At 41.8% G+C, this 17,329-nt stretch overlaps 1 protein-coding gene across 8 annotated transcripts in view; it reads right to left on the bottom strand.

The window, feature by feature from the left end:
• The window catches only part of RARB (retinoic acid receptor beta), a 1,070,304-nt gene that overhangs the window by 868,518 nt on the left and 184,457 nt on the right, over positions 1 to 17,329 (bottom strand). Inside the window, exon 1 of one of the 8 annotated variants that reach the window (XM_079921503.1) lies at positions 4,864 to 4,987. The exons of the other annotated variants lie outside the window; for them this stretch is intronic. The gene's annotated coding sequence lies outside the window, so the exon portion shown is untranslated. Of the gene's footprint in view, positions 1 to 4,863; positions 4,988 to 17,329 lie in introns of those variants that run through there. 8 annotated transcript variants of the gene reach the window in all.

Consider the following 17,329-nt stretch of genomic DNA (forward strand, 5'->3'; position numbering starts at 1 on the left):
TAGGTGTTGACCCAAGGACACTCCCTAATAAACTATCTGTATAAAATCCTGCTCACTGGTCTCCACCTGAAATCTCTTTCCTGGGAAATCCAATCTGCAATTACACATCCAACCTGAGTCTGTGAATCCAGGACTCAGGTCCCGTCCAGATAAGGAAAAAAAAAAAAAGAATCAATCAATCAAACACACAGACCCTGGAAGTTGTAGGCTTTGGATACGAGGCCCACACAGGGACATGAGAAGAGCCATGGACACCCTGAATTGTACATGACGTTTCATGTGCAGGTGGACAGAAGCACATTCCAGGGGTGATGTGTTGATGTTGACAGATTATCTCAAGCGTTTTTCATCCTAACAGGTTAAGGAGTCATTTCTAAGAGATGATCCCTTGCAGGGGCTTTAAACGCAATATTCCAGGATTTCGCAAGACACAAGGTGATGTCTTCAAAAGGCTGCACTCGTGCTCTTAATGTGCCACTATGAATGTCCATTCCTATTTATGAGTCGATGACAGAGGTCCGTCCTCGGAAAAGATGTGTGCATTTCAACAGTGTTCTGGAAGCAACTCCCTAGCCTGACTTGTTAAACTTTGAAGAGGGACATTTCAAGGATGGAAAAAGGAATCCAAACAGGCTGGTGAGAAAGGCATTTTGGGGCAGGCTTGCATTCCTTGTCCCTGTATATCTAGAACTGATCCAGAACCAATTCTAACAACTCAGTGCCCCTCCCAGCCCACTACTATGAGAAATAGACTTGTTCCCAAAAGGGAAGAGGGGAGCTATAAATTATTGTGTGTCTACTACACGCCAGGTGCTCTGTATTCTGGTATTATTTAAGCCTCAGGCCAACTGTCACACTATCAATAAGATCTTACCTGAAAATTTTGATTCTAAACTTCTCTTGGGAGATCTGGTGTTCCAGCAGCACTGGGCCTGTATTTTCTCCTGATAACCAAACTCTAAAACTGAGGAGTGGTTGCCACCTTTAAATCAGCTCTTAAAAAAGGTCTCTAGTTTTCTATATCCTTACAATTTTTTTTTTCTATCCAGTTTTCCGTAGGCAAGTGTTAAAAATCTCCCACAATGATTGTAATTTAAAATTTTTTCTCCATAAACCATGTCAGTGTTTGTTTCATATATATTTAAGGCTGTGTTTTTAGGTTCATATACCTGGCTGTAATACATTCTTGGTGAATTGCTCTTTTTATTATGATTTAGTGTCCCTTTAAAATCTATTTTTGGCTTCGTATTGCTACACTGCTATTCCTTCCATTATTACTTGCCTGCTGGAGTCTTTTCTATTCTCTCATTCTCCTTACCCCTCTCCTCCGTTCCAGCCTTGGCTCCTCCCTGACTAACACCCCACAGACCCAAAGAACCAGACCTGCCAGCAGCATCTGGGGCTGCCATCTTAGAGGTTACTGGGAGTGCTGAAGACCCGGTTAACACGGCTTGCAGGCAGCGGGGCAAGGCCCCAGGGGAAAGGCTGAGTCTGAGTCCCAGCTTTTCAAATTACTTGTCTTGATTTGTATCTGGCTATGGTCGTCTCTGTTTTTAAATTTTTTCTTTAGAAAATATTTACCTATCATTACTATGCATGGAATTTGAAGGTAGTTGTGGCTCTTTTTCAAGGCATGAATCTACAAAACATAGACTGAACATCCGGGATATGTGATAAAAATTGTAACAATACAGATAGTTCCTAGCTCTGTGAGACGAAAGTGAGATCTCAGACCCTTCCTCAGCAAAACCAGTGAGGCTGGGTTCCCGGCACGCAGATTCCAGGAACAGCCCCTCCTACCATCGTCCATCCATCGCTGGAGAGCAGGCACCAGAATGCAAAGATCAATCCCAGGGGCATAAGAAAACTCAAGGACAAATGTCTTGAAATACGTTGTATACTATCAGTTTAGGGGCCATGTAAGCACACTGGATGGTAATATGCTTAGCCTCAGTGGTATATCTCAGTTCATCAGCACCATTAATGTGTCATTTTATTAGTTAATAATGCAGTGATATTAGAGAAAGAGACAGAGAAAAAGCAGAGACTAAGGTAAAAGAAAAAAGCTGGTAGAAAAAACAATTACCATAAAATTGAAAAATGCATGTAGTTTGAGACCTTAAGTTTAAACAATACGTCTATACACTGAGAATTAGCTGGCCCTGCTAAGTCCGTTCAACATATGCTAACATATATATATGGAATCTAAAAAAAAAACAAATGCTTCTGAAGAACCTAGGGGCAGGACAGGAATAAAGACGCAGACGTAGAGAATGGACTTGAGGACACGGGGAGGAGGAAGGGTAAGCTGGGACGAAGTGAGAGAGTGGCATGGACATATATACACTACCAAACGTAAAACAGATAGCTAGTGGGAAGCAGCTGCATAGCACAGGGAGATCAGCTCTGTCCTTTGTGACCACCGAGAGGGGTGGAACAGGGAGGGTGGGAGGGAGTCACAAGAGAGAGGAGATATGGGGATATATGTATATGTATAGCTGAGTCACTTTGTTATACAGCAGAAACTAACACACCATTGTAAGCAATTATACTCCAATAAAGATGTTAAAAAAAATTTCCCTAATCTAACTACTTCAATTTATTGTTCACTAATTAGATAGAACTGCTGTTCAGAACTGAGAAATCACCAGCCCGTAATTACTTCATTGTAAAACGTAATGAACATCCAAACACTGACACACACTGTAAAAACCACAGCACAATAAATAGAATGCTGTTTTCCAACAATAACCCAGCCATGAATTCTGCGAGTGTATTTCTTCGTGGAACATGTTTATGTGATAGTCTTCCAATTTTATGGCGGAAGTTTATCACCATAAGGTGCATTTCATGACAGCCGAATAACTACATTCAGTTAGGCTTGTCACCATGTGCCTTCCGTATCAAGACACATGCTGATTGTATCAAATACTGTTGACTGTCTTAGTGCCACGAATAGAAAAGATGATTATACTGTTCTCTGTAGATACGATGCAATATTATTCACATTGCAAGAAACTGAAGGTCAAGGTTGTCTAACAACATTAGAAAGATTCGGTATTGAAAGCCTCTTAATGCAGTGATGATTCACTAATGGGCACACGACAGGTTTACCTTAATGTGTGGATGATCCTTTATGTGAACAAACAGGATAGAGGTATATGCACATCAAATCACTGAGTGTTGCTGGGTGGGGATATGGGTTATTAATTTATCTTTTAAAAAATAAATCAAAGCAATGCTTTAAGCACGTCCCTTAAAAATGTATTTATTTATCTCAAAGGGTTGCACTAGAGGCCAAGAGATCTAAAACGCTGTCACTGTCCTGAATGGAAGCATTCTGTGATAACACTGGCAAATGAGTTTGCCTACACCTTGGTGGTCACCTGAGTTTCTGATTTTAGCACAAGTACCACCGACTTTTACTCTCATCTAGCATGTACTGCAAAGCAGATCTTCATTAGGCCACACAATCTCTAAAATAGCAAAGATTATTAACAAATTTATCAAATTTGAAATTTATTTGCACACCATTGTCAAAGAGCTGTTACGGTCTGATCCCAGCTCTGCAACTGATACAAAGTATACGACCCTAGAAATTTAACTTCTCAAAATATCTTTTTGAGCTTTGATATGCAGTAACCTGTGATCTTCTCTGGGTTTTATAGTTCTTTTATAATCAAGTTGTGTAGATCAAAAAAAGAAAAGAAAAGAAATAGACTAGGATGATTTTTACAATAGCCTATTTTCTCAATTCTCCCTTTACATCCACCTACTCATGAACTAACTTAAAACATCATATCATTGTGATTTCAATAATTTACCAGATCAATGCACCATTAATTTACGAAACTGAGCGACCATCCAGATTAAATTCAACCACAGGTTCAATGCTATTGGACTGTCTGTTGACATAACAGCTATGTCATGGGGACTTCATTGGCTTTCAAAGGATAAAAGTTAGTTTGGAGAAACAGAGTCACAGATACAGAGAACAAACTAGGGGGTACCAGTGGGAGAGGGAAGAGGGGATGGGCAAGATAGGGGTAAGGGATTAAGAAGTACAAAATACTACATATAAACTAAATAAGATACAAGGATATATTATACAGCACGGGAAATATAGCCAATATTTTATAATAACTTTAAAAGGAGTATAACCTATAAAAATGTTGAATCTATGCTGTACACTTGAAACTAATATATTGTAAATCAAAACTACTTCAGAAAGATAAAACTTAGTTTGGTGTAATTTACAACACACATGTGTCTACCACTTAATCATAGCACTTAAAGGATATTTGCAATTCTCTAATCCACTGCCTTTTCTAGCGTGAGCCACAAAGTGTCCTGGGAAGAGCCTGTTGGCAAGAGTCAAATGGGAAAAGTGAGAGGCGCCCTGATCTGTAATTAGGACAGGACAGATACTGGATAAAGGTCCAGCTGAGAATGCAAATTCTCGAGACTTCCGGGAAGATGGCGGAAGACTAAGACCCGGAGATCACCTTCCTCCCCACAGATACACCAGAAATACATCTACACGTGGAACAACTCCTACAGAACACCTACTGAACGCTGGCAGAAGACCTCAGACCTCCCAAAAGGCAAGAAACCCCCCACGTACCTGGTTAGGGCAAAAGAAAAAAATAAACAGAGACAAAAGGATAGGGACGGGTCCTGCACCAGCGGGAGGGAGCTGTGAAGGAGGAAAAGTGTCCACACACTAGGAAGACCCTTCGCGGGCGGAGACTACGGGTGGCAGAGTGGGGGAGCTTCGAAGCCGCGGAGGAGAGCACAGCAACAGGGGTGCGGAGGGCAAAGCAGAAAGATTCCCGCAGAGGATCAGGGCCGACCGGCACTCACCAGCCCGAGAGGCTTGTCTGCTCGCCCGCCGGGGCGGGCAGGGCTGGGAGCTGAGGCTCCGGCTTCTGTCGGAGCGCCGGGAGAGGACTGGGGTTGGCGGCGTGAACACAGCCTGCAGGGCGTTAGTGCACCTCGGCTAGCCGGGAGGGAGTCCGGGGAAAAGTCTGGACCTGCCGAAGAGGCAAGAGACTTCTTCTTCCCTCTTTATTTCCTGGTGCGCGAGGAGAGGGGATTAAGACCGCTGCTTAAAGGAGCTCCAGAGACGCGCGCAAGCCGCGGCTAAAAGTGCAGACCCCAGAGACGGGCATGAGACGCTAAGGCCGCTGCTGCCGCCACCAAGAAGCCTGTGTGCGAACACAGGTCACTATCTACACCCCCCTTCCGGGGAGCCTGTGCAGCCCGCCACTGCCAGGGTCCCGGGATCCAGGGACAACTCCCCCAGGAGAACACACAGCACGCCTCAGGCTGCTGCAACTTCACACCGGCCTCTGCCGCCACAGGCCCGCCCCGCACTCCGTGACCCTCCCTAACCACCCCCCCCGCCCCGCCCCCGGGCCTGAGTGAGCCAGGCCTCCGAATCAGCCGCTCCTTTAACCCCGTCCTGTCTGAGCAAAGAACAGATGCCCTCCGGCGACCTACACGCACAGGCGGGGCCAAATCCAAAGCTGAGCCCCTGGGAGCTGTGAGAACAAAGAAGAGAAAGGGAAATCTCTCCCAGCAGCCTCAGAAGCAGCGGATTAAAGCTCCACAATCAACTTGATGTACCCTGCATCTGTGGAATACATGAATAGACACCGAATCATCCCAAATTAAGGAGCCCTGTGGATGAAAGGCTCTTGGTGCTGCAGCCAGGAGTTAGTGCTGTGCCTATGAGGTGGGAGAGCCAAATTCAGGACACTGGTCCACAAGAGGCCTCCGAGCTGCACATAATATCAAACGGTGAAAATCTCCCAGAGATCTCCATCTCAACACCAGCACCCAGCTTCACTCAACGACCAGCAAGCTACAGTGCTGGACATCCTATGCCAAACAACTAGCAAGGCAGGAACACAACCCCACCCATTAGCAGAGAGGCTGCCCAAAATCATAATAAGTCTACAGACACCCCAAAACACACCACCAGACGTGGACCTGCCCACCAGAAAGACAAGATCCAGCCTCATCCACCAGAACACAGGCCCTAGTACCCTCCATCAGGAAGCCTACGCAACCCACTGAACCAACCTTAGCCACTGGGGACAGACACTAAAAACAACAGGAACTACGAACCTTCAGCCTGCAAAAAGGAGACCTCAAACACAGTAAGATAAGCAAAATGAAAAGACAGAAAAACACACAGCAGATGAAGGAGCAAGATAAAAACCCACCAGACCTAACAAATGAAGAGGAAATAGGCAGTCTACCTGAAAAAGAATTCAGAATAATGATAGTAAAGATGATCCAAAATCTTGGAAATAGAATAGACAAAATGCAAGAATCAGTTAACAAGGACCTAGAAGAACTAAAGATGAAATAAACAATGATGAACAACACAATAAATGAAATGAAAAATACTCTAGATGGGATCAATAGCAGAATAACTGAGGCAGAAGAACGGATAAGTACCTGGAATATAAAATAGTGGAAATAACTACTGCAGAGCAGAATAAAGAAAAAAGAATGAAAAGAACTGAGGACAGTCTTAAAAGCAGCAAGGAAAAAACAACAAATAACACACAAGGGAATCCCCATAAGGTTAACAGCTGATCTTTCAGCAGAAACTCTGCAAGCCAGAAGGGTGTGGCAGGACATATTGAAAGTGTTGAAGGAGAAAAACCTGCAACCAAGATTACTCTACCCAGCAAGGATCTCATTCAGATTTGATGGAGAAATTAAAACCTTTACAGACAAGCAAAAGCTGAGAGAGTTCAGCACCACCAAACCAGCTTTACAACAAATGCTAAAGAAACTTCTCTAGGCAAGAAACAAAAAAGAAGGAAAACACCTACAATAACGAACCCAAAATGATTAAGCAAATGGGAATGGGAACATACATATCAATAATTACCTTAAATGTAAATGGACTAAATGCTCCCACCAAAAGACACAGATTCGCTGAATGGATACAAAAACAAGACCCATATATTTGCTGTCTACAAGAGACCCACTTCAGACCTAGAGACACATACAGACTGAAAGTAAGGGGATGGAAAAAGGTATTTCATGCAAATGGAAACCAAAAGAAAGCTGGAGTAGCAATTCTCATATCAGACAAAATAGACTTTAAAATAAAGACTATTACAAGAGACAAAGAAGGACACTACATAATGATCAAGGGATCGATCCAAGAAGAAGTTGTAACAATTGTAAATATTTATGCACCCAACATAGGAGCACCTCAATACATAAAGCAAATACTGACAGCCATAAAAGGGGAAATCGACAGTAACACAGTCATAGTAGGGGACTTTTAACACCCCACTTTCACCAATGGACAGATCATCCAAAATGAAAATAAATAAGGAAACACAAGCTTTAAATGATACATTAAACAAGATAGACTTAACTGATATTTATAGGACTTTCCATTCAAAAACAACAGAATACACTTTCTTCTCAAGTGCTCATGGAACATTCGCCAGGATAGATCATATCTTGGGTCACAAATCAAGCCCTGGTAAATTTAAGAAAACTGAAACTGTATCATGTATCTTTTCTGACCACAACGCTATGAGACTAGATATCAATTACAGGAAAAGATCTGTAAAAAATACAAACACATCGACACTAAACAATACACTACTTAATAACGAAGTGATCACTGAAGAAATCAAAGAGGAAATCAAAAAATACCTAGAAACAAATGACAATGGAGAAACGACGACTCAAAATCTATGGGATGCAGCAAAAGCAGTTCTAAGAGGGAAGTTTATAGCAATACAATCCTACCTTAAGAAACAGGAAACATCTCGAATAAACAACCTAACCTTGCACCTAAAGCAATTAGAGAAAGAAGAACAAAAAAACCCCAAAGTTAGCAGAAGGAAAGAAATCATAAAAATCAGATCAGAAATAAATGAAAAAGAAATGAAGGAAACGATAGCAAAGATCAATAAAACTAAAAGCTGGTTGTTTGAAAGGATAAACAAAATTGATAAACCATTAGCCAGACTCATCAAGAAAAAAAGGAAGAAGACTGAAATCAATAGAATTAGAAATGAAAAACGAGAAGTAACAACTGACACTGCAGAAATACAAAAGATCATGAGAGATTACTATAAGCAACTCTATGCCAATAAAATGGACAACCTGGAAGAAATGGACAAATTCTTAGAAAGGCACAACCTTCTGAGACTGAATCAGGAAGAAATAGAAAATATGAACAGACCAATCACAAGCACCGAAATTGAAACTGTGATTAAAAATCTTCCAACAAGCAAAAGCCCAGGACCAGATGGCTTCACAGGCTAATTCTATCAAACATTTAGAGAAGAGCTATCACCTATCCTTCTCAAACTCTTCCAAAATATAGCAGAGGGAGGAACACTCCCCAACTCATTCTACGAGGCCACCATCACCCTGATACCAAAACCAGACAAGAAAGAAAACTACAGACCAATATCACTGATGAACATAGATGCAAAAATCCTCAACAAGATACTAGCAAACAGAATCCAACAGTACATTAAACGGATCATACACCATGATCAAGTGGGGTTTATTCCAGGAATGCAAGGATTCTTCAATATATGCAAATCAATCAACGTGATACACCACATTAACAAATTGAAGGAGAAAAACCGTATGATCATCTCAATAGATGCAGAGAAAGCTTTTGACAAAATTCAACCCCCATTTACGATAAAAACCCTGCAGAAAGTAGGCATAGAGGGAACTTTCCTCAACATAATAAAGGCCATATATGACAAACCCACAGCCAACATCGTCCTCAATGGTGAAAAACTGAAAGCGTTTCCACTAAGATCAGGAACAAGACAAGGTTGCCCACTCTCACCACTCTTATTCAACATAGTTTTGGAAGTTTTAGCCACAGCAATCAGAGAAGAAAAGGAAATAAAAGGAATCCAAATCGGAAAAGAAGAAGTAAAGCTGTCACTCTTTGCAGATGACATGATATTATACATAGAGAACCCTAAAGATGCTACCAGAAAACTACTAGAGCTAATCAATGAATTTGGTAAAGTAGCAGGATACAAAATTAATGCACAGAAATCTCTGGCATTCCTATACACTAAGGATGAAAAATCTGAAAGTGAAATCAAGAAAACACTTCCACTTACCATTGCAACAAAAAGAATAAAATATCTAGGAATAAACCTACCTAAGGAGACAAAAGACCTGTATACAAAAAATTATAAGACACTGATGAAAGAAATTAAAGATGATACAAATAGATGGAGAGATATACCATGTTCTTGGATTGGAAGAATCAACGTTGTGAAAATGACTCTACTACCCAAAGCAATCTACAGATTCAATGCAATCCCTATCAAACTACCACTGGCATTTTTCACAGAACTAGAACAAAAAATTTCACAATTTGTATGGAAACACAAAAGACCCCGAATAGCCAAAGCAATCTTGGGAACGAAAAACGGAGCTGGAGGAATCAGGCTTCCTGACTTCAGACTATACTACAAAGCTACAGTAATCAAGACAGTATGGTACTGGCACAAAAACAGAAAGATAGATCAATGGAACAGGATAGAAAGCCCAGAGATAAACCCACGCACATATGGTCACCTTATCTTTGATAAAGGAGGCAGGAATGTACAGTGGAGAAAGGACAGCCTCTTCAATAAGTGGTGCTGGGAAAACTGGACAGCTACATGTAAAAGTATGAGATTAGATCACTCCCTAACACCATACTCAAAAATAAGCTCAAAATGGATTAAAGACCTAAATGTAAGGCCAGAAACTATCAAACTCTTAGAGGAAAACATAGGCAGGACACTCTATGACATAAATCACAGCAAGGTCCTTTTTGACCCACCTCCTAGAGAAATGGAAATAAGAACAAAAATAAACAAATGGGACCTAATGAAACTTAAAAGCTTTTGCACAGCCAAGGAAACCATAAACAAGACAACCATCCAAATGGGAGAAAATATTTGCAAATGAAGCAACTGACAAAGGATTAATGTCCAAACTATACAAGCAGCTCAGGCAGCTTAATAAGAAAAAAACAAACAACCCAATCCAAAAATGGGCAGAAGATCTAAATAGACATTTCTCCAAAGAAGATATACAGATTGCCAAAAAACACATGAAAGGATGCTCAACATCACTAATCATTAGAGAAATGCAAATCAAAACTACCATGAGATATCATCTCACACCAGTCAGAATGGCCATCATCAAAAAATCTACAAACAATAAATGCTGGAGAGCGTGTGGAGAAAAGGGAACCCTCTTGCACTGTTGGTGGGAATGTAAATTGATACAGCCACTGTGGAGAACAGTATGGAGGTTCCTTAAAAAACTACAAATAGAACTACCATATGACCCAGCAATCCCACTACTGGGCATATACCCTGAGAAAACCATAATTCAAAAAGAGTCATGTACCAAAATGTTCATTGCAGCTCTATTTACAATAGCCCAGAGGTGGAAACAACCTAAATGTCCATCATCGGATGAATGGATAAAGAAGACGTGGCACATATATACAATGGAATATTACTCATCCATAAAAAGAAACGAAATTGAGCTATTTGTAATGAGGTGGATAGACTTAGAGTCTGTCATACAGAGTGAAGTAAGTCAGAAAGAGAGAGACAAATACCGTATGCTAACACATATATATGGAATTTAAGAAAAAAAATGTCATGAAAAACCTAGGGGTGAAACAGGAATAAAGACACAGACTTACTAGAGAATGGACTTGAGGCTATGGGGAGGGGGAAGGGTAAACTGTGACAAAGCGAGAGAGAGGCATGGACATATATACACTACCAAACGTAAGGTAGATAGCTAGTGGGAAGCAGCCTCATAGCACAGGGAGATCAGCTCGGTGCTTTGTGACCGCCTGGAGGGGTGGGATAGGGAGGGTGGGAGGGAGGGAGACACCAGCGGGAAGAGATATAGGAACATATGTATATATATAACTGATTCATTTTGTTGTGAAGCTGAAACTAACATACCATTGTAAAGCAATTATTCTCCAATAAAGATGTTAAAATGAAAAAAAAAAAAAAGGTCCAGCTGAAAGAGGGAAGAAAATATTCAGAAAGACCAGTCACGAAGAGTAGGAAATTCAGTATTGTCCATTTGATGGTAATTGGAAAGAGTGTCTTGGGAGAGTTCAGAGAGAAATAACAAGCTGTCCCAACAACAAGTGGGAAGTGCTGGGGAATCTGAGGAACGCAGTTGCAGTTCCAGACTCCTGACCCGTCGCCATTGCTACAGACTGCTCCGGGTACTAAGGCCTCAACCAGTGCTACAGGTAAAGGGATGGAGAAATCTCAGGCAGAGACAAACCGTACCTGTGATGGTCCTAGGATGGGGTTAGACAATGACGTGCGTCACCGCAGGTGGTAGACCTGAGGAAGCCGGGCTGGGGAGGAAGAGGACTGTGGAAGGAAGCCAAGGAAATCATTTCTGTTCTACAGAGAAAAGAAATGGAGGGACGTAGAAGAAAGAGTAAGGTTGGGCTTTACCAGGTAAGAACTACATAGACTGAAGCTCAAGGAGTGGATCATGGCCACAGCTCAAAATCAGGAGTCTGTATCAGAGAAGGTTCTCTTTTCTCCAGGGTCTGATCTAGGTGCTCCTGGAGTGGGCTACTTGGCTGAATGGAATCGGTCAGCTGAACATGTGTAATGAATCAGGAAACCTATTTCAGTTGTTTTTAACAGCCTAACTGCCCCCCCACCATGTAGTGCTTTAATAAATCTTTGCCCATCTCACCATTATGCCAATCACAATTAATTAACACAAAAACAGTAATAGTGCAATAAAGATGCAACATGTTCACGATATTTGAGTATTACGGGTCTTTGAGAGCAGATGAACTGGGACCTTATTCTGCGCTTTGTGTGTGGTGAGGTGTCTCCTCAGTATTTATAAATTAGAAATGCCTGGCTTAACCCCAGAACTCAACAAGTTATCTTGTGGTTAAATGATGCTATTTTGGTAGCTGCATATTTTACAAGTTCAAAATAAACGCAAACTTTACTTTGTAGGGAGCACTACTTTGGATAGTTACTAGAAAATAAATCTTTAGTTAATGGATTCACAGTCCCTAAAGCTTCAGTTAAGAAGTATAATTTAAGTACTTTCTGGATGATATCATTCTACACTCTTAGAGAGTTTAGCAAAGTCTAATCCAGGAATGATACTCACAATTTAAAATAAGTAGTTCACACGGCTCTAGGGCTGGTGTCAGGAAACTTTTCCTGGAAAGGGTTAGAGAGTAAAGATTTTAGACTTTGTAAGCCAGAGAGTCTGTGTTGCAACTACTTGGCTGTTTTGGCAGGAAAGCAGCCACAGACGATATGAGAATGCATGAGTGTGACTATGTTCTAATAAAACTTTATTTACATAATCAGTAAAAATTTAAAAATAGGTAGTTCAAAAGAGGTTTGTTGGGACTTGCCTGGTGGCACAGTGGTTAAGAATCCGCCTGCCAATGCAGGGGACACGGGCTTGAGCCCTGGTCCGGGAAGACCCCACATGCCGCAGAGCAACTAAGCCCATGCACCACAACTACTGAGCCTGCACTCTAGAGCCCGCAAGCCACAACTACTGAGCCCGCATGCCACAACTACTGAAGCCCGCGTGCCTAGAGCCGGTACTCTGCAACAAGAGAAGCCAACACAGTGAGAAGCCCACGCACTGCAACAAAGAGTAGCCCCCACTCACCGCAACTAAAGGAAGACTGTGCACAGCAACGAAGACCCAACGCAGCCAAAAATAAATTAATTAATTAATTAAAAAGAAAAAAGAAGTTTGTTGCAAGCTTAAACAGATACATTTAGTCCATGGACAGATGAATGGATAAAGAAGATGTGGTACATATATACAATGGAATATTACAGCTATAAAAAAGAACAAAATAATGCCATGTGCAGCAACATAGATGGACCTAGAGATTATCATACTAAGTAAAGTAAGTCAGGCAGAAAAAGACAAATACCATATGCTATCACATATATGGAATCTAAAACATGATACAAATGAACTTATTTACAAAACAGAAACAGAGTCACAGACATAGAAAACAAACTCATGGTTACCAAAGGGGAAAGGGGGTGGGGGAGGGATAAATTAAGAGTCTGGGATTAGCAGATATAAACTACTATATATAAAATATATAAACAACAAAAACACAAGGTCCTACTGTATAGCACAGGGAACTATATTTAATATCCTGTAATAAATCATAATGGAAAAGTATATATAAAATATATATAATATATAACATATATCAGAGTATATATATAATATATATACATATATCGCTGAATCCCTTTGCTGTACACCAGAAACTAACACAACATTGTAAATCAACCATACTTCAATTAGAAAACTACCTATCACAGTGCCTGGCACATCATTAAGTACCCAATAAATATTAATTATTATTGTGAAAAAAAGATACATTTAAATTAATGTTTTCTGTATCAACTAGATTTTTCATCACTGATCTAGCATATGTTCTTCCAATGGGGTTTGTCAATCCAGATATTTCTCTAATATAATGTAGATTTCTCTGTCCGTTTGCTCCTCCAAGGATTAAAAATGTCAATGTTTGCATATGTTCTCAGTGAAGTGGCCAGAGTTTGATTTGGGAAAAAGAAGTGACCAGATGGTTGAGCTAAGAAGTCACCTACCCCAGCCAGGACCTGCCATTATCGACAGTGAATCAGGAGCAATTACCTTCATCGGTCCTGTCCCTGAAACTGACTGACCCCAGTCAGAAGTGTCAAAAACATGAAAGTATTGGCTGAGACTAGCTCCCTGGCATAAAATGGAAACATACTTATTAATTACATACATCTCTTTATTCATTTTTAACCACCTACTTATCTTTTGGAACTTCATATCCTCATTTGTAAAATCATAATTCTTTGAAGCCTGATACTTTATAAATTTTGTTAATAATTTTTCATAGTAAGAATCTCTCAAACATTTAAACATGGGATTAGAGCTGTGAAGAGAAATACAACAGATTGTTTTATTGAACACTTATTCCCACCTTAACCAGCCTTGGGTCATTAACTGATATACAAGGATGGATGATTTCCCACCTTGCCTGAGTGAAGTTAAGTCCAGAGCTATGGAGTAAACATTCCCAGAACATGAGAATTCATTATGGAATGCTGTGGGGAGAAAACTATGTGTGTAGAGAAAAGGGGAGAAGATCATACCCACATTCTGTGCAATAAATAGAACAGAAACATTTAACCACTGAGAAATGCTTATTTGAAGGAGGAAAAAGAGAAAGAAAAACAGGGAGGAAGGAAGGAAGGGAAAGGAAGGAAAGACAGGCAGAGAGAGACAGAAGGAGGAGACCTCAAAGTGAACGGACAAGCCATCCAAGAACTTGCCATCTGTCAACGGCAGTGCAATCACTGAACTTGAGTGTGGGCTCCGAGAGGTCACTGCCCATTGACACAGGCATGACAATTTGACCCTCAGGGTTTTCATTAACAACCAAGTATCCATCACGTCTCAGGCTGTGTCTCAAGCTCAAAAAGAGCTGTTTCTGCTCTCCAGCTCCGTGAATTCAAAGGGGGGTTGCTGCCCAGAGGGAAGTGCTACCAGGAAAAGCAGAGAATAAGCCCTCATTTCCTTAGGAGATGAGAATTTATTCTGTCATGTATCATTATTAGCTCACAATCAGCAGCAGCTGGAAAACAGGGCTAAAACACAACGGGAAGAAAGCCACTGTTCCCAACCAGGTTTCCCCTTCTTCCTGTGCACCAGCTCCTCCCTACGGTCGATGCAATGTGTTCCAGAGCTGGAGCACAGACAGTCTGCTTTCACCGGGAGAATACCCCCAGGCCAGCAAGCTGGAGGATGAACACATGGAGCAGAAGTGAGTGGCCCCAGTTGCCTCAGCCTGTGCCATCGCTGATAGCTGACTCATCCAAGATCAGCAAAACCACCAGCCACTAGTGCCTGTAGTGGAGCCAGAGGAACCACCCAGCTAGCCCACAGATTCTCCATCAGTGCATATGGTTGGAGCCACTGAGTTTTGTAGTTTGTTACTCACCATTACTGTGGCTGTAGATAACTGATACACTGCCTAAAGCTATCATTGTATTGTCAACAAGGGTTTTTATATAACTCTTGAATTGATTCTTGGTACTTTATACAATAGTCATAACAATATCTTATATGTCTTGAAGGCTTTCTATGTGCCAGACACAGTGGGTGTTTTTTATTCATTCATTCATTCAACAAACATGTATCTGACACTGCTATGTACTAAGCACTGTGTTACATGCTAGGGATACAGTCATGAAAAAACAGAGGCAAGCCATTACAAGTTTAGTCTAGGTAGGAAAAGTCCCAGTTTGGTTGGGAAAAATGTGCATTAAATCATCTTACAAATGTATAACATCTATGATAAGAGCTAGGAAGACAAATCGTAGGCAGTTAGTAGAGCTCAGAAAGGGGATTTATTTCATCTGGATGTCAGGAAAGGAAGATTTCCTGGAAAAGCAACATTTGAGGGGAAAGGGCAAGAGTGTTGCAGGCAGATGAATCATGCATGCAAAGGCCCCGAGGCAGGAGGGAGCAGGGCTCATTCACAGAACCCAAGGAAGGGCTGGCACAGCTGGCCTGTGTGGAGAGGGGTAGGCAGGAGCTGGAGTAAGCCCTACGTGAGTTTTCTTTGTGTTTATTCTTATGCAATAGAGTCCCTGAAGGGATTTCTCATTCAGCACTCACTACTCCCCTAGCAAGGAGGAAATTTTATTGTGTCTATTTTACAGATAAGGAAACTGAGACTTAGGAAAGCTAATGAACCTGGCCAAATTCATCACGCTCAGAGCCAGCACTGGCACTCAGCCATCCATCTCCTTTCCTGATACTTTTGTTAACATCTTGAGGGCCAGCTGTATGTTATCCTTGGTTGTTTCTACCTGCTCTGGTCCTTAACAGAGGCCTAATGTGCTAACTGACCCACAGGTTGAAATCAATAGGACAAACATCACAGGCCTCAGAGTTGGGCAGACACGGGTTCAAAGGATGACCTTGCCCCTGGGTAACCGTGAGCGAACAATTCAATTTTCCTAAACCTCTGTGATTGCATTTTTTCAAGCTAAAAAAGGGATCATGATATCTCTTTTGAGGCAGAGGCATGGAAACATATACCTAGAGGACTTAAAAAAATAGTGGACACTCCATAAATGCTGCTCATATCATGATCACCAGAGATTCAGCAATGAATGTGGCTGTAATGTTTACTCATTACCATTATCAACACAAGGCAACCAGCCTCATGACACTCATAAGTCCAAAAATGACACTGACATTGAACTTCACTGGGGATTAAATGGCTCAATTAGTAAGAAGCCTTACTAATTTCCCCATCTACATCCAAGTCTGGAAAAGGCCTCAGGGCTTGTGCCTCTGTTCTTAACAGTCTGCACATGTACCCTATCCATCTGACCCCTTCAACATCCTCTGATGGGGAGGGTGGCCCGGGGCGTCTTCAAAGCTCTCCTCCCAGGAGAAGCTTCAGTCTCAAGGTGACTCCAGGAAAATGCAAGCCTCTGACCTTCTTCTCTCCTATTCGCCATTTCTGTACACATCTTGCTTCCTAACCACTGCCTCCCAAGCTTGGGTTAGAAAGCCTAAGTTTACCTGCTGTGTAATGCCATTGGGAAAAGCAGATAGACAGCAGGAGATGCACATCCCCCTAGGAATGTGCTAACTGACCCACAGGTTGAAATCAATATAACAGCCTCCTGCCAGCACCGAATGCAGTGTTTGGTCCACTAGGGACTCAGTGAGTGTTCGAATGCTGAGTGCACACTGCCTTTGTTTCGGGCCCGGCAGTGAAAGCAGGGAGTCCCAACCACTGGACCGCCAGGGAATTCCCGAATGCTGCCTTTGGATATCTGCATAGTACAATGGTGAAGAGAAGCTTCTAGATTCAGACAGACACCACCTTCTTATGAGCAGTGTGACCTTGGGCAAGTTACTAAACCCCTCTGAGCCTGGCTTGTCTGTAAAACGGGCTTTTGTAAGGAGCAAACGAGATCACGTATGTCACGTCCTTAGTAGAGTGTCTGGCGCTACTCCACACACACTGCAGTTACTGTTACCGTGAATATTGTCGAGGCCCCCAGCAGTCAGTGTACTTATTTATTTACTCACGTAGGGGAGTGCAGCATAAAGAAGTTTTAAATTAATATTGAAAAGGCTTCCTTTCTGCAACCCCCGACCCCCCTCCCCAGCCACTGCTTCGTGGTTCCTCTTCTCAAGCCATTACCGACCCTGAAGACACATA

This window comes from Stenella coeruleoalba (assembly GCF_951394435.1).
Source record: "Stenella coeruleoalba genome assembly, chromosome: 5".
Lineage (NCBI taxonomy): Eukaryota > Metazoa > Chordata > Mammalia > Artiodactyla > Delphinidae > Stenella > Stenella coeruleoalba.